Source organism: Sturnira hondurensis, unplaced genomic scaffold, assembly GCF_014824575.4.
Source record: "Sturnira hondurensis isolate 20B ecotype Veracruz unplaced genomic scaffold, ASM1482457v3 Scaffold0021639, whole genome shotgun sequence".
Classification (NCBI taxonomy): domain Eukaryota; kingdom Metazoa; phylum Chordata; class Mammalia; order Chiroptera; family Phyllostomidae; genus Sturnira; species Sturnira hondurensis.
This window is the reverse complement of record NW_028094270.1, coordinates 1332346-1347972: the sequence shown is the minus strand read 5'-3', so window position 1 is coordinate 1347972 and position 15627 is coordinate 1332346. Positions and strand designations below refer to the sequence as shown.

At 36.0% G+C, this 15627-nt stretch overlaps 1 long non-coding RNA gene across 1 annotated transcript; it reads left to right on the top strand.

Moving 5' to 3' along the window:
* The first annotated feature begins 366 nt into the window (after positions 1 to 366).
* On the top strand, positions 367 to 13929 carry LOC118978256 (uncharacterized). The gene is made up of 3 exons (XR_005064677.1): positions 367 to 454; positions 8316 to 8326; positions 13919 to 13929. It is a non-coding gene; the product is annotated as an uncharacterized LOC118978256 (long non-coding RNA).
* The last annotated feature ends 1698 nt before the right edge of the window (positions 13930 to 15627 follow it).

Genomic DNA, 15627 nt, shown 5'->3' with positions numbered 1-15627 from the left:
AAAATAAATAAAGAAGTCATAGGACTCAACAACAGAAAGACAAACAATCCTATTAAAAATGGGCAAAGGACTTGAATAGACACTTCTCCAAGGAGGACATATAAATAGTCCATAGACATATGAAAAGATGCTCAACATCTCAGAGATGCAAATTAAAACCACAATGAGATATCACGCCACACCTGTCAGAATGGCTAACATTAATAAATCAACAAACAACAGTGTTGGAGAGGATATGGAGAAAAGGGAACACTGGTGCACTTTTGGTGGGAATGAAGACTAGTGAGGCCACTGTAGGAAGTTGTATAGAATTTCCTCAAGAAATTAAAAATGGAACTGCCTTATGAACCAGCTATTTCACTGCTTGGAATTTACCCTAAGAATCCTGAAACATGAATTCAAAAGAACATATGCACCCCAACGTTCATAGCAGTACTACCTATAATAGCCAAGTGTAGGAAACAGATCAAGTGCCCATCAGTAGAAGAGTGGATTAAAACACTGTGTACATTTACACAATGGAATAATACACTGCATAAAGAAAGAGGTCCTACCACTTTCAACAGCATGGATGGAACTGGAGAATATTATGCTAAGTGAAATAATAAGCCAGTCAATGAAGACAAATACCATATGACCTCACAACTCAAATCTAATAAACAAAATAAACTAATGAGAAAAGTAGAACCAGAGACATGGAACAGACTGGTAGTACAGAGTGGAAGAAAGGGGAATGGCGTAGTCAAAGAACGTGTATGAATGGCTCATGGACATGGACAATGCAAAGTGGATCGACTATGGGCAAGAGAGATAGACTGGGTTTAGGGGGTCAAAAGGGAAGAAAACTGAGACAACTGTAATAGAATAAACAATAAAAAATAAAAATGGAGCCAGTTACTAGTAATAAATTGGTACTATTGTACCAGTTTACATAAGAACATACACAATTATTCCAAGGTCAAACAGCTCATAATTAGCAGATCTAGATTTTGAAATAAAGGGTATTTTGTTTGTTTGTTTCATTGGTCCTAATTATGAAATATCTCAGTAAAGCCCTTAAGTGAAAATGATTCACTTGAAAGATGATGGACAATTAATGTGTGAATCAGGTCCTGAAGATGAATTGAAGTGTATTACATAAAGGGATAAATCCCAGCTGATGACATTATAGAAATTTGAAAGGTATATTGCAATTAAATTCAAATATATAATGTTTTTGATTATGCTAAATTAGCCATGTGTGTATTTACAAAATCACTTTTGAAAGTTCTAACTTCCATGGTCTCTCCATAAAATTGCAGGATTTAAATTTTTCCATATGGATATTTTTCCATATCCATGTGGCCCATTTTAAAATTTAAGATTCTCCTGGCTGGTGTAGCTCAGTGGATTGAGTGCAGGCCTGTGAAGCAGAGGGTCGCTGGTTCGATTCCCAGTCAGGGCACATGCCTGGGTTGCAGGCCAGTTCCCAGCAGGGGACACATGAGAGGCAACCACACATTGATGTTTCTCTCCCATTCTTTCTCCTTCCCTTCCACTCTCTCTAAAAATAAATAAAAAAATATTCTTTTAAAAAATGATTCTTCCCTGAACTGCTCAGATATAAAGTCATATGGTATATTTTATAAAAGTATAAAATACTTTATAAAATACTTCTCCTTTTTAGGGTTAAAATCAAAACTTAATTGGTTAGCCACATTGGTCTAATAATTTAAAATTTTCACTATTTGAAGAAATTATATGAGTTCCTATTAAATGGGAATAAAGATGTTTCTTAATTTGCACCAATATAATAATAAGTCACTCTTTGATAACACATAGGTAGGGGCAGAGTGTATGTACCAGACCAGAAAACAACACCAACACTTTTGTTCTGAGGCAAAACTGAATAGACAACACCAGAAACATCAACGAAATTCTTACCATATATGTATATCATAACACAAACTGTCTCATATGGAATAAAGCACAGGTTTTTAAAACCAAACCTACTGGGTAATTAAGCAGGTTAAAATTTTTACTCCATTTTCCAATCTGTGTCATGTCCACACCACAGGCAGCAGTTGGCTATCAACAGGGCAGTGATATTGGTAAGAGGACAAGAGTACAGAGAAAACAAATAAGGGCCAGGTAGGGAAACAGTCAGACAGAGTGGATTGGAAACTGAGGTCACAGGGAAGCAAGGGTGGTCACAATTCTGTCAAGCAAGACTACAGTCAGGAGGTGGGTATGGGAATGACAGTTCTAGTGGTGAGCTGACAGCAAATCAGGCAAACCTCTTACATTTCTCCAGAGCTGGAGGACAACCTCACTTTAAGGCCAAGGTAGGCCCACTGATTGTTACTGAATAAAGCAAGCAGAGGGAAGTCAAGGAAGGGCAGATTGTGATGCTCTCACATAACATGTCCAGTGACACAAATAATTATTTCATATAGAAAATGCACACCACATGACAATACTGATCAATATGTCTCTCTGCTTCCTTTTAAAGTAGGGTGAAGTAAAATTAATTTTTAAAAACCTCTTAGTGTATCTTAAAATCACTCCTGTTGACAGAGATGATTTCAAAAGGCCTTTCAAAATCCACAGGGTTTAACAATTTCATACCGTCCATCAGAACCTGGTACTTAGACTTGGAAATGAGGTAATACTCTTGGGTGAGCTTAAACCCAAAGATTCCTGCCCCCGCTGCAGAATTGGAATAATAAAGCTTTTCATCAACTTGCTGAAAGCCAGGGTTGTCACTAAACCATCTTCATGGGATGTAGCTTTCATTCCTTACATTGACTTGGCACCCAGACCAAACCCCCATTCATTCCACATCCACAAATGTTCTCAATTTGCATGGCACTCTTCAGCCCACTGGCCACATTTGCCAGGACATTATGTTATATTCCCAAGTCTGCTTCCCACCTCCAGTCCATGGAAAGCTTGCTTCTGACAAGAATTTCTCTACACAGCTAATGCCTATGTTTTAAATGCTGTTTGAAAAAATAACTCTAATTTTTTATTAAAAAATATTTTGTGATTTTTTAAATTTGTAAATCCTGCCTTCATTTCAGTATAATGTAGGATGGGGCAAAAGTATGATCATGTATAGATGTAAGTATGTAAAACACAGTTAATTCTTGCATTGTTATTTATTAATTACTATATTATTTTTCATATGAACACTGTAAACCTACTTTTTCCCCACCATGTAAAAAGTAACTTAAGAACCTGAGTCAATATATTAAACACATAAATATGCCCCAAAATGTATTGATTCTAGTAAGTACTGAAATAATAGCAGTATAGGTGGTACAGATCTAAATTTTATAGAACCTAGGACTCAAGATCTGCGGATCATATTGGCACACTGGAATGCATCATATTAGTGTCCACTTAGAATTAAGCATATGTATGTTAGCAAACAAAAATATTAACTGTGGCAATACAATAAAAATAAATCAAGGAATAATCAGGAAAAGATTATAAACAGAAATGTATAACTTATCTCTCCTCCTAAAAATCATCCAACAACAATATTGCATGGAACAAGAATGTCAGAAGAAGCAGTTTTGAACAACAAGTATTAAATAAGTTAATAAGTAAGTAAATAAGTAAATAACTTTTAAAACAGGAAAGATAAGCAATGTATTATGGGTCAGGAGGAGAACAGATTAAACATAAAAGATCAATGAAGATCTGATATAAACAATGAAGCCTTAACGACGAATACTGAGCACACTTGTCACCCCTTCATGGTGTGGGCAGGTGAGGCAGGGTAAAACTGTGGGGAGTTTCTTAAGAGCAAGAGATTTGTACAATAGGTCTATAATATGCTTGAATGTACAATCTCCATCTGTTCTAAATTAACGCTAGTCAAGAACACCACTTCCCACTCCAAGATATCTCACCGACTCTGAGACAAAATATATGAAATAAAAGCAGTACTGCCTCTGACTGGGGCAGGGTGGACATACCCCGCCCCAGCTACCTAAAATGAGTCTTCAGTGAAGGCCCTCTCATCATCCTCTGGGAAATTCTACTCTTCCGTAATCTCTGATGATCCCTTTTACTGTGCTCTATTTACCAGGGTTATTTTTAAAAACTCATTTAAAGGATAACAGAGTGATGAAAATTAAATATTAATGGTCATGGCTAGTCATGTCATTGAGTCTGTATTTTATGCTTATGTAAATGAACTATTTACTGATTCAGAAAAAAAAAGGAAAATAGACTCTTTCAATTTCATGCGTAATAAGCCCAATGTAAATAACTTAAGGACCTTTCATAATGAAATATTGAACTCACTTAAGACAGAGCATCTATGATCGTGTTATTTTAAGAACTTATAGGCAAATAAACCCAAATATGTATATACACATTGATATAAGTTACATTGCAGTAAGAATATGAGAATGTAAAAGGCATTTTAGCATACTTGTGTGTGCTTCAGGTAGATAGCAATTGAAGAAATTGGTTTGACGGTATTGTCACATAGACCATTCCCCCAAACACAAAGAGATAATTTCATCTCATAAGTTAAAAGAACATGCAACCATATAGTGACCCCTGAGTCAGCACGGACTTTTTAAAGGCACGCTTTGCAAAAGTTTATGTCAAATCTAATTAAATGCAGATCAAAGTGAGGATTTTGGTTTTAACAACTACAGGCAGTCTCTGATCTGAATGATTAGAGTGTGTTTTCTGGCAAAGGAAAACACTGGTGCTTGTGATATTTGCTGGGCTGACTCTTTCTGTAATAAAGCAGGCTGCCTTGGCTATCTTTGCTTAATGTAAAACTGTTTCACATCTTCCAAAGGGTCTGTAATAAAGGGTCATGACATCACAGATTCAGGCAAGGAAATTCACTCCAGTATGTTTTCTAAGTATTAAAGTGCTAAGGGAACAATAAGTATTTAGTTTAAAGGTAACATAGATAAAAATTAACCTCACAACTTGAAAATTAGCTAATTTGCGGATAAAGTACAAAGGCAGCAGCAGAGCTTTATGGAGAAGTAATTGCAGGTTAAGGTCAGAGCTAAGCCATGCATCATTGGTTATTACTTTTGCGTAATGCTGATTGCACAGTTAACAAATCAAATGGTTTTGACCTATCTTTTGCTTAAGGAGCTAAACAGTCATAGCATCCAATAACTTTCACTAGCACTTAATTGTTAATCAAGAAAAAATAATAAGCTCTGGCCAGTGTGTCTCAGTTGATTGGGTGTCATCCAGCAAAGCAAGAGGTCACCAGTTGAATTCCCAGTCAGGGCGCATGCCTAGGTGTGGGTTCAGTTCTCATTCAAGGCATACAGGAAAAGGCAATCAGTTGATGTTCATTTCTCACATAGATGTTTGTCTCTGTCTCTTTCTCCCCCCCTCTTTCTCTCTCCAAAATAAAAATAAAATAAAATATTTTTAAATATAAATTGACTAAGCAAATATGTCAGCTATTGAAATGAAGTATTGTTGCCTCCTACACACACACAAAAATCCCTAGTAGTTTCTCTCTAACTCCATTTAATATTGGCACTATTTGTTTCATAAAGATATTATAGACAATATGTGGATTAAATATTTCAATATATGAATGCATTAAAGTATTATTTTTTGCTTCTGATGACATACATGACTATTAATTGCCTATTACTACTGTATTAAATAAAATAATATATATTCATGTGTCAATATTCTAAAAAGAAAAGAAAAACCTATGAAGGAGTTCCTTGAATTATATGTTATATAAATTTAAATATTAAATCTAATTCAGTAGACAAAACAAGCCAATGTTATTAAATCTAAAATCCATCTGCATTGATGATGCTGTATGGCTAATCTCATAGGCAGAAACTAGTAAAACTTAGAGAAATAATAGTGATATCATTAGCCAATGGCAATTTATTCAGTCCTTCCTAAGGGCTGACAATGCTAAATGATTTTCATGTGTTGTCTCACAATTGCCTTCTCAGGTGGGCACCAGTTTGGGGCCATTTTACATATAAGGAGCCTGATACCTACTTGTCTGTTATCATTATTCTTACCAATCTAATGCCACACACTTAGGAAAGGGCTGACCGGGCCCCTAGGTCTTGCCTGGCATACAGGAAAGCCTCTCCTCTCAGTCACCACCCCTGGTCGTTCTTTGTTCCAGCAAATCTGTGGTGTTAGGAGCAATTTAGAAAAATTCCAGAACACACCCACAGAAATCTTTCTTTTTCTTGTTCAACCTGGTTTTTTCTGCCTGATATATCCACGTACATTCAAAGTTTAAAACAAATAAGACCACTTTAAGAAAACAATGGATTGGCTCAAATTATTCCACTGCAGTTATTGTTTCATTGTTCCATTATAGATATGTTACTCAAATGTAAAGGATAATAATGAATTCTAAAAATAATAATAATACTAATAATGTGAGGAAATATTACTGCTGTAGAAAAAGTAACATCAAATACGATGTTAAATTTCCCATGCCAAATAAACAGAAATAGAGGTACTGTTTTTTTAGTCAAATATTTTTAATATGTTGGCAAATTGAGTGTTTTGTGGCTCATTAATAAATTGTCATTTCAAAAGTTCATTCTCACAGCAAAACAAAAGGGCGACAAAACATTAATAAGATAAACAAAAGAAACTAAGCAAATAACTCATCTTTCTGAAAAGCACACAGAAATTTAGCAAAACAATGCTCAATTTAATGAATAGTACTATTCACGGCAAGGTACATATTAACCCTTATAGTACAAAAATAGTATCAGATTTGTATCACTGCTCAAATGGTTGTGGATTGCTATTTGCAAAATAAGCAAACTGCCACAAAATATAAATGTTTTAAATATGTCTTTTTTGTGTTGCTTGGATTTATTTAATCTTCTCTCTCTATTGTTAGTATCTGTGATAAACCTGCTACAGAAATTCAGTGCCTTTTCTCTTTGTTTCTATCATGTCACTAAATCTAGGAAGTATACACTGTGAGGCATCTGTAGTTCTTCCCTGTCTCTGCCAGAGCAGCTTCTTCTTGCATCTGCTTTGGCACGAATTCATCTCCAGGAAACACAGTTTCTTCTTTACAGTTAGTGTGTTATTTATTTTTTTCTTTGTTGTTCTGAGCTGCTAGACTTCATTGCCCAGAGGTCTGTTTGCTTGCTCAGAAGATGAGCAAGAGCAAAAGCATGATGATAAAAGCAAGGAATAAAAGAAGAAAGTTAAACCAGACCAAGAAAAGTGATAAGAAAGCAAAGGCTGAGAAGGAAAACACAGAGAACAAAGTTGATTTTATCAAGAAGGCAAGTAAATGAGATTACTACCATTTTACATGCCTATTTTCATGTTTAAACACACACACAGAAGAGCATATCTTAAATTTTGCAAAGTAAATTTGTCCAGTGAAAGCAGTGAAGAAATGAGTTATTACAGAACATAAAATGTGTAAACACCATTGTCTGCCAAAATTTGGGCACTCGGACAGAATGAGGGTATAATGAGGGCAATAACATATTCCCTACAACGAGAATATTAGACTTTTATAGTTTTGTCACTAAAATTAGAGTTATTAAAAATTAAAGGTGTTAAAGACCAACGACATCTCTTTGGGATCGGATGTTATAGTCTAAAAACAGAAAAGACTGCCGCAGAGGTGAGTACCCTTGTCATTACTACCATAAGGTGAGGGCTGGCCTAAGATTGAACACAGTACCAGTTTACAGTGACTCTCTGGTTACAGAACTGACCTGCAGTCGGCACTCAAGGCCAACCCTAGAAAAAGTTTCAGAATAAACATATCAAAGCAAATCAGAAGGATCAAAGACAAATACGAAATATGAATATTAGTTTTATAGCTTGGTAAAGGTTTCCCTAAACTTCCACTTCCTGAAAATTTAAGACTACAATGTCAGCACTGCCTTTAATCAAATTTCAAGCCCAGGGAGCCATCCCTAACTCCCAGAAAGGGCTGGATGCCCTACAGCTGAGGCTGTGGACGGCCTGTGCTCCCATTGCCTGCTGCCCTGTGTACTGCTCCCATTACTCCCACACTTTATGAGCTCAAGCACAGAACTTTACTCAAATGTACACCTGACACTAATTACAGTCCCGGGAACACAGGTGGTGATCAATACTTGCTCACTGAGTAATGGAGAAAAGTGAGACTGATGGGGTAAATATACACAGCAGATTGTTGGGCTCAATGCATGCACTGGACAAAGTCAGGTAGCAAGAGATAGACGCAGCCACCATTAAACAGTTCTCCTATGCTCTAGGACCTTATTTTAGCAATTTGTAATCATATTAAAAGACATTAATCTTTTATTGATTACTATATTGCTAAGGTTAAATGAAGGTAATAAAATGGAAAACAAAGTAAAAATGGAGAGGCATCTATGCTAAGTGAAATAAGCCAGGCAGTGAAAGACAAAAACCATATGATCTCACCTATAAGTGAAACCTAATTAACAAAACAAACAAGCAAGCAAAATAGAACCAGAGACATGGAAATAAAAAACAAATTGACAGTAACCAGAGGCTATGGTGGGGCGGGGGGATAATGGGAAAAAGGGGAAGGGTGATCAAGGAACACATGGACAAAACCCAAGCCAGGTATGATTAGGGTGGGAGGTAGTGATGAGTGGTGCAGGGCGAGTGGTAGGGGGAAATGGAGGCAACTGTACTTCAACAACAGTAAGAAAAAAATAAAATAAGGAGGAATAGAAAAATAAATAAATAAATCAGGAAAAATGTTAAAATTTGGAGACACAATTTAAAGCAGTTTCCCTAGAGACCTGGATTCTAATCCCAGTTTTGCCACTAAATAGTTTCACCATTAACTAGCTTTAAAAGTTTTAGCACAGTGGTTTAATTATCATGAAAGTTAGTTTCCACATCTTAAACCAAGGGCTTAAATTAGTGAATCTTCCAGTCCTAAAATTCTATCATCCACCCTCTAGCTTGCAATTGTATACATCAGTTAAGGTGTGCATCAGACAACAACTGGGACTCTCCACTTCCACTGCCCCTTTCTTGCCTATTGTTTTTTTTAACTTTTGAAGATCATTACTTAACTTCTTTTATTATATACATACAAACAAACATATATAAAATGCATATAAGACATGCTGACAATCTTGTTTCTAAATGATATTAACACATATTTGTATATTTCATATACAAATATATGAAATTGTGCTAAAGGAAATAATATTTTGAAAGAATATCATTGACCGGTTTCCTACTATTCATTTTCTCTCTGCCCCTAGAAGTCATTTTTATTGAGATGGCATTTGTCTTTCCATTGTTTCCTTTTAAAATGCTAACAAATAGTCATATTTTTCCTATTTGACACTAAACTGATAGCACACTACATATACTTTTAGCCACATTGCATTCTTTATTTAACACTGTTCTTCAGAGATAAATTCTTAACAAATTATAGCATACTTTATTCAACTTTCCATTGACATAACATTTTTCTGGGCAATTTTTTGTAGTTAACAAGTTTGCTAAGCAACATACTTTTTTTCAAACATTTGACTTAAAGTGCATTTAAGTTATCTCTGGTATTTTACTATTTCAAATAATAGTGTTAAATAAATGACCTTATTTATAAGTTATTTACTATATTTTGATAATTTAGCTTTGAATAATAGGAAATAACATACTACAGTTTCACTGCATCCAGTCTGACTCTAATTTATTCTCCATATTATACCGAGTCATCTTTTCCTATCAGAAACACAAATCTGACCTTGGTACTCCCTGCTGAAAACCTCTAAAGTCTTTTCATTACCTCGGGCTCAATTCCAAGACCATGGCCTGCCACAGTCTACCTGCTATGTTTCAAGTTCTACCTTACGATATTCTGATTTTGGACTCATTGCTCTGGCCTCACTGGGTTTCCTTCAAATGTGTTAAAGTAATGTGCTATCTTTCCTCTCCAGAACTTTGGTGTTTCTTAGAACAACCTTCCTTTCTCAACTTCATTCAACTAACTTATACTATTTTTATACTATTTACTGTTCCATGGCTAAAAACATTTAGCAGAGTATTCTTTTTTTTTCCAATTTTTTTATTTAATTATTTTTCAAGTACAATTTTCTGTCTATTACTCCCATCACATCCCACCCTCGTGCTCCCCCCTCCCTCCCATTTCCACCCTTCTCAGTTGTTGTCCATGTATCCTTTATATATGTTCCTCTAAATCCCTCCCCTATTTCCCCCTGAAATTCCCTCCCCTGTCCCCTCTGGTCACTGTCAGCCTGTTCTCTATTTCAGTGTCTTTGGTTATATTTTGCTTGCTTGTTTGTTTTGTTGTTTAGCTTCCTGTTAAAGGTGAGATCATATGGTATTTGTCCTTCAACACCTGGCTTATTTCACTCAGCATAATGCTTTCCAGTTCCATCCATGATGTTGCAAACACAATAGGCACTCAAGTATATGTTGAGTAAATAATTTTAAAGTGACTTAAGCCAGGACAAGTAATTCCCTGGTTTGTAAATGGTCCACAATACAGGGTACCTACTGCACTGAGGAAAAACTGGAGCTAGAAAAGCACTAATTGCCAAGACTGTTGAAGGAAAACAAATCCTCTTCTGTAACTGTACACAAGTTACTCTGCAAAAAGCAAAGCAAGGCTAACTGAAGAGACAGCTGCAAAACACACAATGATATAATGTGTTCGCCGATCTGCAAAATCATTTGAAAGTTGCTGCTTCAACAGCTGGTATCTGGAAAGTGTAAGCACCATTCAGTCTAGTTAAAATTAAACAGAGCAAGAATGTTTGTTATGCACACAAAAAGGAGGTTCGAATGTTGAAGTTACAGCACTTTTAAAAGTCTGGAACCATCAACAAAACACTTGTTGGCAGCTGGAAAAATTTCCCGTAGTTGTATTTGTTCGGTCATCTTCTCTTTCTAATTCTACAAACCTTATGATTACATCTTTGATAGCACGTTCAAGCTGGCTCATGGTGCAAAATCCTTTGAGCCTAACTTGTATATAGATTGAGCAAATAGCATGCACATGCTTAAACTTAGCATTATTAACATTGGTTACTACTAGAGTATAAATTTAAAAAATTGGTTCCATGACCACAGAAAACTAAATATTTATACCCTCTCAGTACCAGACCACCACTAAACAGAAGTGTGAACCTAGCTAAAGAGTGTAATAAAATGGTTCTGTACAGCCCAACTCTCCTCCAAAATTGTTTCCCTAATCCCACTATCATGCGTGAATTGCCTGAATTTTCTAAATCACTCATATTTATTAAGTTTAATGACACTTTTGCAAATGCATTCTGCAGAACAGGTCTTAACTTTGGAAGAGGAAAACAATAGTTGCATTTTAAGTGCAGGAAGAATGGTTTTAAACAAAATTACATGTTTTCTCTACTGAAAACAGAGTACTGGAGGGGTTTTTTTATTTAAAAATGTCAGTAGAGAAGTATTTCTCTACTGAAATACTTCTCAGAGCACTGAGCAAGAATGATCTAGTAGGCAATTTCTCCTTCAGGTAATTGTAAATAGAACACTTTGTTTATGAAATTCTCATTCAGACAATACTCATTAACAACATGTGGAAGACATATTTTTGCCCATTTTTACCCATCCCCCAGTCCTCCTTCTCTCTGGCTGTCACTACACTGTTGTCTGTGTCTATGGGTTATGCATATCTGTTCTTTGACTAATCCCTTCACCTTCTTACATCCATTCCCTATCTCCGCTCTGCCAGATGTCAATCTGTTCCATGTGTCTCACCTGTTTCCATTTTGTCAATTGATTTTGTTAATTAGATTTCACATATAAGTGAGATTATATGGTATCAGTCTAACTGGCTTATTTCAATTAGCATAATAGTCTCTATATTCATCCATGTCATCACAAAACGTAAGATTTCTTTCTATTTACATCCACATAGTATCCTATTGTATAAATGTACTGGAGGGTTTTTTTATTTAAAAATGTCAATTTGAGTTGTCACAAAGTCTTTCAAGTCAGTAAAATTTTATGGCCCAAGGGGAAAAAATGAACTGGTTTCCTTAGTGTCTACTGAAATACTCACAGTAACATATTTCCCTAACTAATTCACCCAGTAAGCAGCACAAGTCACCTGTGAGGGGGAAACACTTGCTCATCCTCATATTGCCTTAAGAAAGTCTGTAGCCTGGTGTCTGCAGGAAAGATAAACTGCTCCTTCTTTTTTCCAATTCCTCTCACTGCCTTAGTCACTGTTCCCCCACAGGGGCGCTGTCAGTCTCTGACAGGGGAGGGAGGGAGAAGAAACCAAACTGCTTCCTCTTTCTTTTATGAGGTCTTTGCCCTGCGAGTGTGGATACTATGTTCTCTGTTCATGCACCCAGGGTCAGGGTCTAAGGCTTCATGCAGATAGGCCACTTTCCTGAGCCTCACTGTCCACATTTGAAAACTGTACGTAATACCTGCTTTGTGGGTTACTTACAGATTAGAGTTTATGTGAGGGGGGGAAATTCCTGGCATTGTCTAAAAAAAGCTCATCAGATTTTTCTGCCATTATCATAAAATTCACCACAATTGCATGCTGGGTTTACACATTCTGCATAGTAGCTATTGCTCCTCTGAGCTCTAAGAGTTAGAGGCTTTGTCTTTTTCATTTGGTGATTGCTGAGGCCGATGTCTGATGTGTGGCCCAGAGCAAGTTAAATTAACTTCTTTGCTTCTTGTGTTTTATATCTTGTGTTTTGCCTACATTAGAAGTAGTTGTGTTGTGTTTTAAGAGGCCACCCACTTATGTGTAGCTCTGTATTAAAGACAGGTAGACAAGACAAGTTTGAGAAACTAACACTAAGAAGTTTGAGAACACTCTCTAGCTTTCACCAATTCAGCTCAGCCAAATATAATGTGGGTCAGCATCTCCCTCCCTGTTCTATTCACCTCAGAATAATGAACTGGAGAAAAACCACATAACTATAAAAAACAAGCATGTATGTGCATGACCCTTTACTTCCTCATCTTAATAACATTTCTAGATTTACAAGTTAACTCTTCTCTAGAGATTTGAAAAATGCCAAAGATCCTTTAAATCTACACACAGTAGAAATAATGTCAGGGAAAAAAATAAGAATGACTCGAAGAAAATTAAGATTAGACTGCAAGCCAATCTTATTTCTTGTACTGAAGACCCATCCATTCTCGAAGAAAATATGAACTTGGTCACTGCAGTCCAATTATTGCTACTGTTTGGTAGTCCTAATGCCCTCTCCATCCCCCATGTTCCATACCATCCCTTCCGATCTTTCCCTTGATCAATTACCACACAGGACTACCTATTTTCTACACTCGACTTGACCAAATTCTGCAATTTTCCTTATGCTTTAATTTCTATGCAGAAAGAATCATTAACATAATTTTTTCCTCAAAAGTTTGTAAAAGAAAATTTTGTGAGGTAGTAAAACAGGAAAATATTTTCTTCTCTCTACCCTTTATGGGTGACAGTATTTCTACAACCATACTACTCTAATGTGACAGCCACTAGCCCTGTGTGACCATTGATTTTTTCTTTTTTTTGTTTTTTAATAAGTTTTTATTGTTGCTTGAGTACAGTTGTCTCCATTTTCCCCCCACCACTTTCCCCCACCCCACCCACAACCACCTCCCACCCTCCATCCTTCCCTCCTTTTGCTTTGTCCGTGGGTCCTTTATCCATGTTCTTGTTATGATCTTTTCCCTTCTATCCCTTGTTATCTCCCTCCCCCTCCCCTCTGGTTATTGTCAATGTGTGACTATTTTTTAAAAAATAGTATGAAATTTCTTCAAAAAACTAAAAACGCAACTGCCTTTTGACCCAGTGGTTCCAAAGTTGGAAATATTCTCTAAGAATCCTGAAATGCTAATTCACAAGAAACCATATACCCTTATGTTCAAAGCAGCATTATTTATAATAGTCAAGTGCAGAAAACAGCCTAAGTGCCCATCAGTAAATGAATGGATTAAAAAACTGTGGTACATTACACAATGGAATGATACACACCAAAAAGAAAGGAGCTCTTACCTTTTGCAACAGCATGGATAGAACTAGAGATCATTATGCTAAGTGAATTAAGACAGGTGGCAAAAGACAAACATGATATGATCTCACCTATAATAGTAACCTAATCAACAAATCGAATGAGCAAAATAGAACCAGAAGAAAGTAAACAAAGAACAAACTGACAGGGACCAGAGAGGAGGAGCCGTGGATAAAGGAAGAAAGAAGGGGAAGGGCCTAGTTAAAGAACAAATATACATGACCCATGGGCATGGACAACAGGCTGGGGATTCACTGGGAGAGTAGAGGATGGTCAGGGAAGAACAATGGAAGGACAGTGAGACAACTGTAGAAGAAAAATAAAAATAAACAAAAATTGCAAAATGTTAAAAAGTTGACTTAAAATTTTAGTTATTCAGTTACACAAGCCACATTAAAACTGCTCAATCACCACATGTCAATACTGGAGAGACAGAGAATTTTTCATCATCAGAGAAAGTGCTGATATACACTGCTGTTGTAGTGTTGAAAAAAGCCTTGCTCTAATTAGAGAAATAAAAATGTAAGCAAAATTATAAGTATTCCAATTTAGATTTAAAATTACAAAACCTTCCTAAATAAATGCAGCTGTCAGAGATATGCATTTTCCAGGAAAAAAAAAATAAAGAGGCAAATAGGACCATTGAGAAGTATTTAAACCAAAGCTATGCAATTTTTAAAAATCCTCTACAAGAAGCTGAATTAAATGAGTTTACAATCCTAAAGGCATTTAATCAGAAAAAAATGAGTTCAGTTCAATTCCACAAAACTACCATTTCCCCCTTCTTAATTAGCAGGTATTTTTCATTTAGTTACAAACCAGAGAAGGTTGGACTTTAAGTTGCTAGGTCATAGAAAATTTCTCAGGCTTAAAATCAGCAGTTTTTATTTTTAATTAAGTAAAGAATGGGAATGGATTATGAATCTATGGCTGGGTTTTGATCAAATGTTAAATAATCTTGGCAATTAACATTTTAAGATTGCACAAACACCAATTTAACATAAAGTTAAAAATCTTTAATTTTTATTGTTATTCTATTATAGTTGTCCCATTTTGTCCCCCTTTACTCTCCTCCACCCAACCCATCCCACCCCTGCTCCCACAGACTATCCCCATACTGTTGTCTTTCATACACGTTCTTCAACTAGTCCCTTCCCCTTCTTTCCACCATTATCCCACTCCCTTTTGTCTGCTGTCAGTCTGTTCCATGTTCTATGCATCTGGTTCTATTTTGCTTGTTAGTTTATTTTTGTTCATTGGTTTCTTCTTATAGGTGAGGTTATATGGTATTTGTCTTTCACTGACAGGCTTATTTCACTTAGCATAATGCTCTCTAGTCCCATCCATGCTGTCACAAAAGGTCATTTTTTCTCTCTTTCTGCTGCATAGTATTCCATCATGTAACTGTACCACAGTTTTTCAATCCACTCATTTACTGATGGGCACTTAGGCTGTTTCCAGTACTTGGCTATTGTAAATAATGCTGCTATGAATAGGGGTGCATATGTTCTATTGAATTGGTATTTTGGTATTCTGGGGAATAATTACAACATTTGAACCATTGGGTCAAAAGGCAGTTGCACTTTTAGGTTTTTGAGGAAAT